The sequence below is a fragment of the Erpetoichthys calabaricus genome, chromosome 10 (genome assembly GCF_900747795.2).
Source record: "Erpetoichthys calabaricus chromosome 10, fErpCal1.3, whole genome shotgun sequence".
NCBI classification, from domain to species: Eukaryota; Metazoa; Chordata; class Cladistia; order Polypteriformes; family Polypteridae; genus Erpetoichthys; species Erpetoichthys calabaricus.
The window spans coordinates 129,124,554-129,140,893 of record NC_041403.2 but is presented as its reverse complement, the minus strand read 5'-3'; positions in this window follow the sequence as shown (position 1 = coordinate 129,140,893).

Below are 16,340 nucleotides of genomic sequence, written 5' to 3'. Positions count from 1 at the left end.
TTTTTTTAATGCCACGGGTCTTGTTGAGGAAATGCTCACACTTCTCCCATTTAAAGGCTGAACAAAAGGAGAGGATATTTGTTTGGCCCTGTTTGATTTTTTTAAAGGACCAGGAAATAAAATTGACTGAGTAAACTTGGGTCAGTTACCACCGACAGTGGTCGGGAAGGAGAAGGGTCTTAGTGTTACTGAAAAAAGAAGCAGGGATACCCACGTTTTTTGCATATCACTGCATTCTCCATCAAGAACAGTTATGTTGCAAATTGATAACAAGAAATCAGAAGGTGATAATGGAGAAGGTAGGATTATAAATTACATCCAAGGGCAGTCACTAAAGCACAGAGAGTTTCAGTCTTTACTGGAGGTGTATGAAACGCAATATCACGACATCACACTACATGCCTTAGTTTGATGGTTAAGCCAAGGTAGTGTTTTAATAAGGTTTATGGATTTGCTTCCAATAATTCAACAGTTTATTCAGGAGAAGGAGCACACTGATCTGGCTTATATCCAGGACGAATAATTCATACTGGATGTTGCTTTTCTTACCCACATCACAGGGAATTTAAATGCACTTAATGTGAAGTTACAAGGAAACAAGACAGTTCTCCCTGTTCTTGTTAGTAATGTTTTGGCTTTTCAGGAAAAGCTACTGCTCTATCAAGAACAGCTTCATCAAGGCGATTTTACTAATTTTCCATCCCTGAGTACTCGAGTTGGTCAACTGCGCAGCACTGCTTTCCAGCTGGTGGTGTTCACAAATTATCTTGCTGAACTTTCAAGAGAATTTAACGGTCACTGATCCCAAGGATTTGTGCAATTGAAAACCTGTTTGTTTTACTTCAGCATTAAAGATCTTTGGTGTTTCAAAAGCCAGATTTGAAAATGAGCTTATTGATTTGCAGAATGACTGCATATTACAACACAAGTATAAAGAAGAATCAGTTTTGAACTTCTGGATATGTTCTGTATCAGGCACAGAGTATGGTGGTCTCCTAACTTGCGAAAAAAAAGTTTTGTATCCTGCTGTGTGTGTGAAAGCGCATTTTCAGCAATGGAGATTATCAAGTGCAAACAGCGCAATTCACTCGCTGACGAGCACCTAACAGATTGTCTGCGCGCTGCAACAACTGGATATCAGCCCGACATAAAGAAACTGGAAAGTAAAATGCAAACCCAATCTTTACATTAGACAAGTTTACAGTATGTTTTGTATATAGGATCATATTAAATGTATTTTAATGTACATACAAGTTATAGTTGAAAGTAACTGCAGGGCACATTTTTCACAAAAGATCCAAATGCTGTGTATATAATCATAACTGAATTTTCATCAAGTACAATATTTTTATTTGACATGTTTTTGGTTTTAAAGTTGTATAAATAAACTGTTTAAGGTTGACAAGAGGGAATAGTAATAAGCATCCTGATTGTATTACCGTTTGTATTTATGGTGGGGCATGGCACTATTCATATGCAAAAGGAGATTGGGTAATAAAATGTTAATTGATCTAAATTACACTGAAGTTTCAAATAGCTTTCATAATTATTTTAAGGTGCATTTTTACTTTACTCCTATTTTCAGATGTTATTTAATAGAATTGTTCTTATCTTAGTGATATGATTACAAGAGAAGTATTATGTTAGCTCAACTTTAAATAAAGTGCTAATTTCTACATTTATTATTCTTTTGAAGGATTGTTTATTAAATGTAACCCCAAATGCAAAGAATGTTTGTTAAATAGATTTGCTAGTTTTAAAACATTCTAACTTAAATCTTTAGGAAACAACTAATACCAAAAGTGTTTTGCACAGTGACCCTTCAGTCGGGCTAATTCCCAGTTTTTGGCCTCTGAAGTACGTGAAGTTGAGTAGCACTATCTAGATGATGGTACTCCACACCATTATACCCACTTCAGTTAATTGATATCTGTGCTGTGACAACCTGTCACATAATCGGCCAAGTCTTCTGTGGTGATAAGGTTCTTCTGAAGATTCTCAGTCCTTCGTGATCAGTTTGAGAGCTACAAAAAAGTTTGTTCAGTGGTTGCATCAGTTGGCTCAGCAAATGCGAGACAGCCAAACCTCAAAAAGATCAAAAGTTTGGCATCATAACTCATATAATGTAGTAGTTAAACAATAGTCCAGAGGTTACCTTCATCTAACATGGTTGATGTCCCCTAAGAGTGAGGAGCACTGTGTTTGCTTTCTAGTGACAGTCGACCGCCTGAAGTGAACGTAAAGGCAATTCTTAGCCATACCTGGCCATACTGACCTAATTGGGTGCTGGCAGCTTCATCATGGTGATAATTTACGTGGGTACCAAAGTCACTTAATTACCTAAAACTTACAGACTGACTTCCCTCTTGATTAATTCAAATTGTTTGTTGAATGCTCAAGTGTTTTGTTGAATGGAGGTACTTTGCTTCCATCTTCTAACTTTTTCACTTAGACAAATATTTACCAATTAAGGAAATTTTTCAGATGGAAAAGCTTCTACACTCTTTCCAAAAACTGTTTTAACACAACAAGAAGTATGAATTTTTTAATAAACAAATTTGTGTCAAGTACATACACATGGTTTCTGTAAATGGTTAAATGTATGTCACCTTTGTGAACAGTTGGTCTTTTTTATTGTTGTGGCTACACTGGATGCGTTTTCTGTATTCCAGGACTATAGGTTACCTTTTCCTTCATTTCCTCCTTGGCTTTATTCCTATTCAGAGAACCCCCTGAAAGTGCCCTCTGATGACTCAAGTGTCCCTGCTGCAGTACATTTCAAGTCCAAAGAACTACACTACTACTAGTCCTAGGAAGACGAAGCCATTGGACAACTCAGTCGGCCATGCATTATCCTCTTAATGCTGCAGGTTCAGTAGAATAGGCGCTGGGGTCAGAACAGAAGACTTCTGTGAACAGAAACAAACAGCATCAAGCTTTTATCAGAGCTGAACAGACATCTTTGCTTCTCTTGTTGTTATGAAGGTGAAGGAAGCAGCAATGGTCACGGAGTACACATTTTGTCAAGGTAAAGTCCATAACCAGGATCTTTACAGCCCTTAGCAGCTGGTTACACTCCAGAGTGCCATGGAATGGCCATATGTAGAGAACTGAAGTGGAGATGGAAATTTCACCTGTCTAGCCAAGCTATTTTGGTGGCACTTGGAATAGAGTTGGTGCTAACTGTGTCTGTCCATCACAGAGCCAGTTCAAAGTGTGCAGCTGAGTGCCTGCAGCATAAAGACTCCACACAAAGAGGATGACTGGAGCCACGACACCCTAGCATCAACATGGCCATCTAACCACTTCATATCTAGTCTTGGTGCCCTGTGGCAGCACATCATTTGGTCCTCATGCCCAGTCTGAATAGATTAAGAAAGGGATGTATGGGTGGACATTGTTTGAAGACCAGAAACCCACTTAGAAGAATCTGAGGTGGTTTAGCCTCAACAATGCAGTTTCAGACTGGACGTTTACCTGTAGTTTGTGCCTTTGTAATATGGTCTTACATATTGTTTCATCTACACCAGCATTTTCTTCAAGCTAGTGTTTTTTCTTCTTCATTTTCAGTGAAAGCTATTGAAAGCATTGGTGCCTCCTTTTATCTAATTTTTTTCCCCCCATTTTTTTTTTAAAAGTGTGCCATTGTGAGGTCTCAGTAAGCCATTCTGCTATGAAAGGCACTCTGTGAAGTCTTGGATGGTGGACTGGCAGTTACCTTGGTTGACAACATCTATTTATAATGAACTGCCACAGCTCTTCAAGGGCAGCAGGAGTCTGTGAACGTACGAGTTTCGTTAACATGTGACAGGGTTGAAGGGAGTGTAAGTTCCTTTAGAGCTGGGGTCCTCAAACACAGTCCTGGAGGGCCGCAGTGGCTGCAGGTTTTTGTTCTAACCAGGTTATATAATTAGAAAGCAATTCTTGCCAATAATTTAATTTCATGGCTTGTTAGTGCTTTAACTCTGCTACGTCAGATAATTCTCATATCCTAGATTTTCTTCCCCTTTCTAAGGATATCATCCAAATGATTTGAAGGATAAAATGCAGGAGTAATTTCTCAGTCCTTCCCTATTTTCTCTTTCCTTCAAAGATAAACTTTTAAAAAGCCTGACAGGTACATACCTACGTTTAGTATGGAACATTTACATTTACATGGAATTAATAGGAAATGTAAAAAAACTCCACAGTGGATTAATAAAGATTTAAAAAAGAAGCTGCAAAGGAAAAAAACTGCTTTATAAGGCATATAAGACTAATGACTGCAAAGTGAATCGTAGAGCGCATGAGAACATGAGGGCAACCATTAAGAAGGATATCAGGGAGGCTAAAAGACAGTTGGAGAGGAATATAGCAGATAAGACAAAAGAAGACCCTAAGAGATTCTTTCAGTATTTTAGTAGTAAAAGAACAGTCAAGGAGGAGGTCAAGTGCATCAGAAATGGAAAAAGGAAATTAAAAGATAAGACAATTAAGTAGCAGATGCCCTAAACTTACATTTTTCTGAGATCTTCACAAGTGAGCAAGTGGATAACCTCCAAGAGGCAAACGCGACTACTAAGGAAGTACTGAGGGATTTGGAAATTGTAGAGGGAGAAGTGCTGCTCAGAGTAAATAAGATGAAATCAAACAAATCACCAGGGTCAGATATTTACCCTCGAGTTCTTAAGGAGGATAGTGAGTACATATATAAACTCTTGACACGTTTTTAGGAAGTCACAGCGCACTGGAGAGATTCCGAAGGACTGGAAAATGGCAAATAACATCCCATTATATAAAAAGGGTGATCAGGTAGACCCAAGCAACTATCAGCCAGCAAGTTTAACATGCATCACAGGAAAATTAATGGAAAGAACTATTAAGAATAAGATTAAGCAACACCTGGCAAGGACAGGAGTTATTCTGAACAGTCAGCATGGGTTCAGAAGAGGGAGGTCGTGTTTTACTAACATGCTGGAATTCTATGAGGAGGCAACAAAAGGTGATGATCAAAGTGGAGCTTATGATATTATTTATCTTGACTTTCAGAAAGCATTTGATAAAGTGTGACATGAAAGGTTGGGCATCAAACTAAAAGAACTGGGAGTTCAGGGTGATGTTTTTAGATGGGTGCAGAATTGGCTCAGACACAGGAAGCAGAGGGTGATGGTGCGAGGAACCTCATCAGAACTGGCCGATGTTAAGAGTGGTGTTACACAGGGGGCAGTGCTAGGGCCGCTGCTATTTTTAATATATATAAATGATTTAGATAGGAATATAAGTAACAAGCTGGTTAAGTTTGCAGATGATACCAAGATAGGTGGATTAGCAGATAATTTGGAATCCGTTATATCATTACAGAAGGACCTGGATAGCATACAAGCTTTGGCAGATTTGTGGCAGATGAAATTTAATGTCAGTAAATGTAAAGTATTACACATATGAAGTAAAAATGTGAGGACTGAATACACAATGGGCGGTCAGAAAATTGAGAGTACACCTTATGAGAAGGATTTAGGAGTCATAGTGGACTCTAAGCTATCGACTTCCCGACAGTGTTCAGAAGCCATTAAGAAGGCTAACAGAATGTTAGGTTAGCACGATGTGTGGAGTACAAGTCCAAGGAGGTTCTGCTCAACCTTTATAACACACTGGTGAGGCCTCATCTGGAGTACTGTGTGCAGTTTTGCTCTCCAGGCTACAAAAGACATAGCAGCGCTAGAATAGCGACTGGGCTGATTCCAGGGCTACAGGGCTTGAATTATGAGGAAAGATTAAAAGAGCTGAGCCCTTACAGTTTAAGCAAAAGAAGATTAAGAGGTGACATAACTGAAGTGTTTAAATTACACTGCACAACAATTTTTTTTGAAAAGTCTTGCTTCCTGAAAAGTTGCCGATTGTGACAGGTACCTACTGGGTATGCACAAATATAGTTTTGGTTTTACTGCATCACGTAGGAACTCTGAGAAATAAACATTTATATGTTTACTGACAATAACGTATTTAGTCACATTTATGTTTCGCATAAGCTATTAAATTCAACAGAATTAAAAGTGTTTTGCTCCTGATTTTCTTTTGTATTCAATGTCTGGTGCATCACGTTGCAATGTCCAACAGCAGTCAGCAAGCATTGACGGATTCCAGTTGCCTTGGTATCGTTTCTCCATCGTAGCAATGTCCTGGTGAAACCTTTCACCGTGTTCATCACTGACAGCACCAAGATTTGCGGGGAAGAAGTTCAAGTGTGAGTGGAGGAAATGAATCTTGAGTGACATGTTGCACTTCATTGTCTTGTATGCTTTGAGAAGTTTGTCTACCAGCTGAATGCAGTTTGGGGCTCTGTAATTGCCCAGAAAATTGTCAACAATGTCTTTGAAGGCTTTCCAGGCAAGTTTTTCTGGCCCAACTAACAGATCTTCAAACCGCTTGTCACTCATAACATGTCTCATCTGGGGGCCAACAAAAATGCCCCCTTTGATCTTGGCATCAATTGTTCTTGGGAGCATCTGTCTTAAATAACGAAAACCTTTGCCTTCCTTGTTCAGTGCTTTCATGAAATTCTTCATGAGTCCCAGTTTTATGTGAAGACGAGGCAAAAATATCTTTGCCGGGTCGACAAGCGATTCATGTGCCACATTTTTCTGTCCTGGAACTAACTTTTTACGGAGTGGCCAGTTCTGTCGAGAATAGTGCGACTCTTTGGCACGACTGTCCCATTCAAAGATGAAACAACAGTACTTTGTATAGCCGAGCTGTAGTCCTAGTAACAGAGCAACAACTTTAAGATCTCCACAGATATTCCAGTTGTACCTGCTATACTGGACGTGCTTCAGCAACAGTTCCATATTCTCATACGTTTCTTTCATGTGTGCTGCATAGCCAACAGGTACTGAAGGATAAACGTTGACATTGTGCAGCAGAACAGCTTTCAAGCTTAACATTGACAACTCAATGAAGAGACGCCACTCTTCCGGGTTGTGATCACAACCGAAGGCCGAGAACAATCCTTCAATGTCACAACAGAAACAGAGACTGTCGACTTGTGCAAAAAAATTGGTTATATCATGATGTCGATCTTGAAACACAGAAATTTTCATACCTGGTGACAGCAAACACCATTCCTGCAGTCTCGAACCCAGCAGCTCAGCTTTTGCTTTTGACAGACCCAAATCTCTGACCAAATCGTTCAATTCGGACTGTGTTATCAGATGTGGATCGCCTGATGAGCACGGTTCAAAGTCCAGGTCAATGTCACTGTCAGTACCCTGCATTGCAGTTTCTTCATCTGCTTCGTCTAAGGTCCAATCCTCTGGTGATTTTGGAATTGGAAGACTGTCGTCAGGCGGCACGGTGCCGCAGTGGGTAGCGCTGCTGCCTCGCAGTTGGGAGACCTGGGGACCTGGGTTCGATTCCCGGGTCCTCCCTGCGTGGAGTTTGCATGTTCTCCCCATGTCTGCGTGGGTTTCCTCCGGGCGCTCCGGTTTCCTCCCACAGTCCAAAGACATGCAGATTAGGTGGACTGGCGATTCTAAATTGGCCCTAGTGTGTGCTTGGTGTGTGGGTGTGTTTGTGTGTGTCCTGCAGTGGGTTGGCACCCTGCCCGGGATTGGTTCCTATCCTGTGTTGGCTGGGATTGGCTCCAGCATGACCCTGTGTTCGGATTCAGCGGGTTGGAAAATGGATGGATGGAAGACTGTCGTCATGTGGCACGGGTCTCATTGCTGAAGGCAGATTAGGATATTCAATTGACTTCTTGTTTTTTGCAGAGAAACCAGACACATTAGTCAAACAGAAGTAACAGTCCGTCACATGGTCTTTCTGTTCTGGCCATATCATCGGAACAGCAAACTTCTTTTGAGTGCCTCTGAGCCAGGCTCTCAGACTGACAGCACATGTAGCACAGCAAATGTGAAGCGCCCATTCCTCGTCTTGATCACCAATTTTGCAGCCGAAATACAGATGATAAGCTTTCTTCACAAGAGCAGTCATCCAACATCTCTGAGGCGCAAGTGTATATTTTCCACAGATATAGCAGAATGTACCGCGGCTGTTATGAAATTGACGAGACATATCGCCGACACCAAAACATCTATAGCAGGGGTGCCCACACTTTTTCGGCTTGCGAGCTACTTTTAAAATGACCTGGTCGAAATGATCTACCTACATTTAAAATATATATATATATATATATATATATATATATATATATATATATATATATATATATATATATATATATATATACATACTGAGTATACTTTATACATAAAATAAATGTTCTTGTACTTTGCATAACTGAATAACCTTTATGACACAATAACAATTCAATACATTTATGGTCACTACAGTATTTGGATTTAATAATCTTTATGTGGGAAAAGGCTGACTCGCATAAATAAGTAGAGCCGAATAATGCAGTCAAGGAGGTAGCACATTTCCTCATGTTTGGGTACTTTTCCTCTGTGACCAAGTTCCAAAACTGTCCAAGAACCCCAAACTTCAGCTGAATGTCATCCTGTAGCGTCAAAATCTCATCCTCCACTGTAGAGGAGTTTTAGGTGAAACAGTGTTGCAATTTTTGATGCGGGTGTGTCTGCATTTGCTTTTGAATTCAGCCAAGTGAAAAATGACGGCTGTCCGATTAACTGCGATTTTAGTTCCCTCTCCTTTCTCTTTCTCAGATCGCTTTTCAGAAGGAAGTCAGTTTCATAGTTTTTATGAACAGTTCGAAAGTGCCATATAGCAATGATAGATTGACAGATCAGACAAATGCACTTCGATTGTGACATTATGAGAAAAAAAATCCTGTTCCAATTCAACATCCTGCCCATACCATCCCCAAACAATTTTTTTTAAATCCCTTCTTTAGTCGATATAAATTGGAAGGGTAACTAGATCACAGCCGGAGTTTTGCAGTAGCTCACGCGTTTGATCGTGCGTGCGGGATGACCAGTGTGTTAGAAGAAGGAGATCTCAGACTGGCCGCCCTGTATGTCAATCAAGTGGCAAATGCCATAGGGAGGATATTTGATAAAGTAACGTTTAAAAAGGTTTTTTTTTAATGCAACACGATCTACCTGCACTACCTTTCCGATCTACCAGTCAATCGCGATCGACGCATTGGGCACCCCTGGTCTATAGCATCAGGCTTACTTACTGTTATATTGCTACAGATACTACACTTTACTTTATTGATACTATACATACACACCTACTGTCTATATTAACCAAATGAGCATGATCGGTGTATGCAAGCCTCCTTTATAGCCTGCTGAGACAGCGTCAAGCTCGTTCAGACCTGCCCAGCCATGCCCAGGCTGCACAAACCGTTGTTGATAAGTCACGGGAGTGAAAATGAATACAAATATAAGAAAAAATCATGACAAAACTGAAACGGTAGGTGATGAGCAAATTTTGATGTGATATTCGTGATCAGCACCAAAACATCTATAAGAAACACCCAACAGTGTTCAAGAAGCAAAAACGTTGTTGTGTAGTGTTATGAATGGAATTAGTACAGTGGATTGAGACTGTTATTTTTAAATGAGTTCATCAGGAACAAAGGGATACAGCTGGAAACTTGCTGAGGGTAAATTTCGCACAAACATTAGGAAGTTTTTCTTTACACAAAGAACGATAGACACTTGGAATAAACCACCAAGTAGTGTGGTAGACAGTAAGACGTTGGGGACTTTCAAAACACGACTTTATGTATTTTTGGAAGAAATAAGTGGATAGGACTGGCGAGCTTTGTTGGGCTGAATGGCCTGTTCTCGTCTAGAGTGTTCTAATGTTCTAAAAGTATTTAATTAAACCTAATAGTGCATGATAAATACAAAAAGGTGTAAATGGATACAAGCTAAATGGAGAAATGCTGGTCTCTTTTGTCATTTGCAGGTTATTGCTAGTTAGGAGCAATTAAAAACCAAGAATACAGCTGTTTAAGACTAAAATAAGCAATAAGGATTCAAAATCTTAATGAATGAGACAACTAAAGTGAAATAGATTTGAGCAATAAGTGCGTCTTATTAAGCAATTGTGTTGGAGCAAAAACTTGCAGCCACTGCAGCCCTCCAGGACCGTGATTGAGGACCCCTGCTTTACAGGGTAGTAACTAGCCTTAATTATGCTAATGGTTCAGAATTCAGGTACAGCACTGGGTCTGGCTCAACATATGGGGGACCAGGCAGAGCAGTCAAAGCTTATTGTGTGGGTGAAGAGGGGGAGGCACAGCACTCTGGCTTGACGGCTGGATGCCCGAGTGGAGGGAGAGCCACTTACTAGTGTAAGGCTAGAGTGCAGCACACCGATGAGACCGCAGCTCACTTGGGAGTACAGCTGACTGTCACATGAAGGCTATATGGTCAGGCTTCTTAGTGGAAGGCCTCAGACAAATGGGCTCTGATGGGGCATCCTACAGATCAAGGAGTCTCCAGGAAGGCAACTTTTTGAAAAGTTTTTGAAAGAAGCATGTGGCTTCTTTCTGGATGGTTAGCATCTCAAAGCCGGTGTCAGCAGTTCTCTTTCTGTTATCAAGCCATCCTGTGCTAGCATTGCTGTCCACAGATATTGGTCCGGTCAGGTCCACAACTAACAAATGCATGTCTCTGCATCAGTGCTTTTGCTTTTACAGAGCTCTGCACTTAACATATTTTCCCCAAACACAAATTGCGTATCCTGTGAAAGTCCAAACCCAGGGAAACTCGTAACTGAACTATTCTTTACAATAACTGTCGAGGACTTCAAATCAGACACCAAGATCTTAGCAGCCTACCTTATATGTGAATCAAATGCCTCAAAACCAAGAAGACTTACTGTCAGTTTCAACAAACTACAGCCCAAATAATTTCATGTCCCTTCTCAGACAGAAAGAGGAGATTGTATCTGAAAATAGCCTCATTTGTATTTTCCCAGATTTCTTCCCTGCAAGAGCTGGTAAACATGCCACATACTACAATATTAAACAGTGTCTACGCAGTGCGATATCAGATACAGCCTCTTGTATTGTGCCAAATTAAAATGAATATTGATAGTCAGTTTTAAATTTTTAGCTCTCTGAAAGAAGCAGAAAAAGAGCTAAGCAGACTGATCCTCACATCCTTTTGAAACATGATCATGAGTCATAGCCATGTTCTGACAAGGCAAAGAAGATTCTGCTTGCAACTTAAAACTTTTGTAAAGTGAAATTTGCCATAACTATATGTTGTATGTTTTTTTTTTCAATTATTATATTATATTGGAATCTCTTTCAATGAATATATGTACTTATTGGTAACTACAAATTGATTAGCTATTTACAGTGCATTTTTTTCCCAATGTTATCCCAGTCTCCATGGGAACTGTTTAACATCATTCCCTAGGTTTATTGTATTGGGACTGTACTTTCACGATACCTCAATTTTAACCTTTTCTTCACTGCTGCTGGGGGGTTCATTTGTTCTGGATGTGCTACTTCTCTCTTGGCATGTCAGAGGACAGGACTTGGTGAAGTGGGGTGTGCCTCACTTAGGGAGGCAAAATTTTTGGGTGGGGGCAGAGAGAACAAGAACTTTGCTATTTCTTATTTATCCCTTCTACCCCAATAACCGTTAACACCAACACAACAATGGGCTTCATAGCCATAACACCTGGCAATAAAATGAAATCTAGGTCGAAGCTATCATATGTAAAAACATACCATCTTAACTTAAGACTACAAAATGTCAGCAAAGTTCAATGTTTTTATGACCAAACTGTGAACTTTGTGAGTTAGAATGTCGAAGGCCTCAATTATAAGTTAAAGAGAGAGAAAGTATTCACTCACGTAACAAATTTGAATGCCAAGATAGTATTTTTACAGGATACTGCATAGTAAGTAAGGATGCGTTTCGGTTGCAAAGGAATTGATTAGCTAAATTTTTCACTCCAGCTATATAAAAAAAACTAGGGGTGTGGGAATCTTAATACACAGAACTATTCTATTCATACCATCAGATGTAATATGTAATCCTGAAGGGTGATATGTCATGGTGATGGGAAATTTATTTAATACCAAAGTGATTCTGATAAATGTTTATGCACCTAACATGGATGATAGAGATTTCATCCAAAATGTATTCACATCTATTCCTAATGTGAACACTCATAAAATTATAATGGCAGAATGTTTATGTTTTAATTCCAGACCCGAATAGGTCTTCAGCTACAGTTGCGATAACATCTAATAACTGCAAAAATAATTACACAATTTGTAAGGGATCAGAACTTATCAGACCCATGGAGGTTTTTAAATCCTAACCTTAGAACACATTTCTTCTTCTCGCAAGTTTATCATTATTATTCAAGAACTGATTATTTCTTCATAGAAAATAATTTTTTGCCCATTATCAAATCGTGTAAGTACAACGCTATTGTTATCTCTGCCCACACCCATCTCATTATGGAGCTTAACTTACTATGTCCTACACACTCATCTAGTAGCTGGCATCTTAACCCCCCTTCTAAAGACATTTTTAAGAAGACAGATTATTTCATATCTTTCTCACAAAAATAAAATGAAAACCAAGAAGGTATCTTTCCTAAGAAAAATAAGGACTTACTACATTGTGCATCATATAGACCAATCACACTCCGGAAAATTTATGTTAAGTTATTCTAGCTAGTATGATTTAGAAAGTGCTTCCTTCTGGAATCTCACAAGACCAAACTGAATTATTAAAGGCAGATGCTTAGCTTCTAATCTTAGACATTTGTTTAATATAATATATTCACCCATGAAATCTTAACACCCGGAGATCTTAATATGTTTGGATGCAGAAAAAGCGTTTGACATGTTTGAATGGGACTATTCACCACATTGCACAAATTTGGGTTCAGCCCAGACATATGTGCATGGATCAAACTATTCTATACCAGTCCAGAAGCCTCAGTTTATATTAACAACATTATTTCGGACTACTTAAAACTAGAACGCAGTACTCGACATGGATGTCCCCTGTCACCATTGCTTTTTGCAATCAACATTGAGCCACAGGCCGTTTACTTTCAAAATGCATCAGAGATAAAGGGGATTTTCAGAGAAAAATTTGAATAGAAAATACCATTATATGCAGATGATATGGTATTATATACAGTATACTGTATCTGACCCACAAATTCTGTGTCAACGGTCCTAAAAGCACTAGCAGATTTTCTAAGGATATCTGTACTCAAAATTAATTTAATAAAAGTGTACTTTTACCAATGAACTATCTAGCATTCACTACTACACTGACACCATCTAACTTATCTTGGCAGATCAGTTTAAATATCTAGGGGTAAATATCACAAGTAAATATAAAGCTCTGTTTCAACAAAATTTTGCTCTCTGCATGGAAGAAATTAAACAAGATGTGAATAGATGGTCCACCCTCCGTCTCACATTACCAGGTAGAATTAATACTGTTAAGATGAATATCTTTCCCAAGCTTCTCTTCCTATTTCAAACCATCCCCATATACATTATTAACAAATTAGATTCAATCATAAACCTCATTTATTTGGAATTCGAAACATCCATGGATCCAAAGGGTCACTCTACAATGGCCCAAAAGCAGAAGGAAACATGTCACTACCTAACTTTCAATTTTATTATTGGGCGGCAAATACTGTATACAGGCCATAAAGACCTGGACGTCGACACAAATCAATGAATATACACAAGCCTGGTCTGCAATAGAAGTGAAATCTTGAAGTACGTCTTTATATTCCCTGCTCTGTGCCCCAGTTAATACAAATTGTCATTAGTTAGCTAATAATCCAATTGCCCTTCATCCACTCAGAATATGGAATCACTTTAAGACAGAGAAGCTCTTATCTATTGCACCTCAACATGATATTCACTCTTTTCCACCCTCTCAAACATGCACAGTATTTATTTATTTAAACAATTTGGTGAATTTATTAAAATCAAATAACATTCCATACAAGCAAGTCAAATTTTACAAAACTATGTTTGAATCAAATCAACCCCCACCCATAAGAAAGAAAGCTAGGCTATCAAAGTACAACTTTAATAGTAGGAAAAGTAAATAAATGAATAAATTTAAAAAGAGAAGAGAATCCTAAACTGTTATTGATTAAATCATGTCAGGTTTTACAAATGTTTTGCACAGATCCTCTAAGTGAGAATTTTTTTTTCCCATTTAAAATAGTATATAACATTAGTTACCCACTGATGTTAAAGAGGAGAGTTAGGATTTTTCCAGTTAAGCAAAATAAGTCTACATGCCAATAGTGAAGTAAAGCCAATCACAGTTTGTTTGTCCTTCTCCACTTTAAGCCCATCTAGAAGTACACCAAACACATCTGATTGTGGATTAGGAGGAATTGTGACATCAAGGCTGTCTGAAAGGCATTTAAAGATTTTGGTCCAAAATTATATCAGTTTGGTGCATGCCGAAAACATATGACTCAATGTGAGGCTGGAACTTGATTGCAACGTTCTCAGGTTGGATCTTGCCCAAGAAACATTTTGGACAATTTTAAACGAAGTAGATGTGCTCGATAAAAGATTTTGAGTTGAATAATTGTGTGCTTTGTGCATATGGAGCTTGAGTGAATTCTGTGCATTGCTACTTTCCACTCCTTTTCTGAAATGTTGAGTGAGAGATCCTTTGTACTCTGGGATCTTTGAAAGGGAGGGACTTCAAAGTGTTTTTATATGTTACAGAAATGCTATCTGAGTCCTCAAGACTGATCAATATTTTTTTCAGAATAGAGGTAGGTGGGAGGTGAGGAAAATTGGGCAGGTTTTGCTTAGCAAAGTTTCTAATTTGGAGGTAGTGAAAGAAATGTGTTGTTGGAAAGTTAAATTTGGAATGTAATTGTTCGTAAGTTGCAAAGACGTCCTCTTTGTACAGATCTCTAAGTGGTTAATCCTGAATGTTTTCCAGACATTAAGAACTGCGTACGTTTGAGAGGGTGGGAAAACGTGGTTATCGTGCAGAGGTGCCACAGATAAAATCTTCTCTATCTTGAAGTACTTCCTACAGTGGTTCCATATTCTAAGTGAATGAAGCACAATTGGGTTGTTAGTATATTGGTGATAACTTATATTTATTCAGGTACAAAGCAGGGAATATAAAGAAGTACTGCAGGATTTTATTTCTATTGCAGACCAAGCTTGTGTATGTTCATTTATTTGTGTCAATGTCCAGGTTTTTATAGTTTGTATATTTGCTGCCCAGTAATACAATTGAAAGTTAAGTAGAGCCATGCTGCCTTCTGCCTTAGGTCTTTGTAGGGTCACCCTTTGGATACGTGGATGTTTTGAATTCCAAATAAATGAGGTTATGATTGAATCTAACTTCTTAAAAAATGATTTATTGATGCATATTAGAATGCTTTAAAATAGAAAAAGAAGCTCAGGAAGGATATTCATTTCGACAATTTTAATTCTTCCAGCTAGAGTGAGATGAAGGGTTGACCATAAATGCAAGTCTTGCTTACGTTTGCCCATACAGACAGCAAAATTTTGTTCATAAAGAGCTTTATGTTTACTTGTGATGTTTACTCTTAGGTATTTAAACTGATCTGTGATGATAAAAGGAAAGGTGTCCAATCTAATGTTGTGTGCTTGAAAGTTCACTGGAAGAGTACACTTTTATTCAAATTAATTCTGAGACCTGAAATCTTTTGAAATTCTGTTAGTGTTGTTAGGACTGCAGGCACAGTATTTTGTGGATCTGATACAGTATATACAGTACCATATCATCTGCATATAGAGAAATTTTCTGTTCAAGTCCTTCTCTGATAATCCCCTTTATCTCATAAGAATTTCAACAGTGAACTGCCAGTGGCTCAATGGCGATTGCAAAGAGCAGTGGTGACAAGGGGCATCCTTGTCTGGTACCACGTTCTAGTTTGAAGTACTCTGAATTAATGTTGTTAATACAAACTGAAGCTTCTGGACTGGTATACAGTAATTTGATCCATGCACAAATGTTCGGGCCAAACCCAAATTTCTCCAATGTAGTGAAAAGGTAGTTCCATTCAACCATATCAAATTACTTTTCTGCATCCAATGATAATAATATGTCCGGGGTGTTAGACTTTGTGGGTGAAGTATGGAATCTTTATGAACGTCCCTCAAACTTTAAACAGACATCAGAGATTGGAAGCTAAGTCATTATTCATTAAATCATTACTGTGAACATGAAGAGAAACCTAATAAAAAAGTTCAACAAATCCACAAGCAGGAAGTTCGCAATACAATCCCAGCAATTACCAAAACACAGACAGAGACAAAAACATTGACCATAAAAATATAATGCACAAATTTAGAGACTACTATAAGTCCTTATATTCTTCTCAATTTAAAGAAGACAAGACACAACCTAATG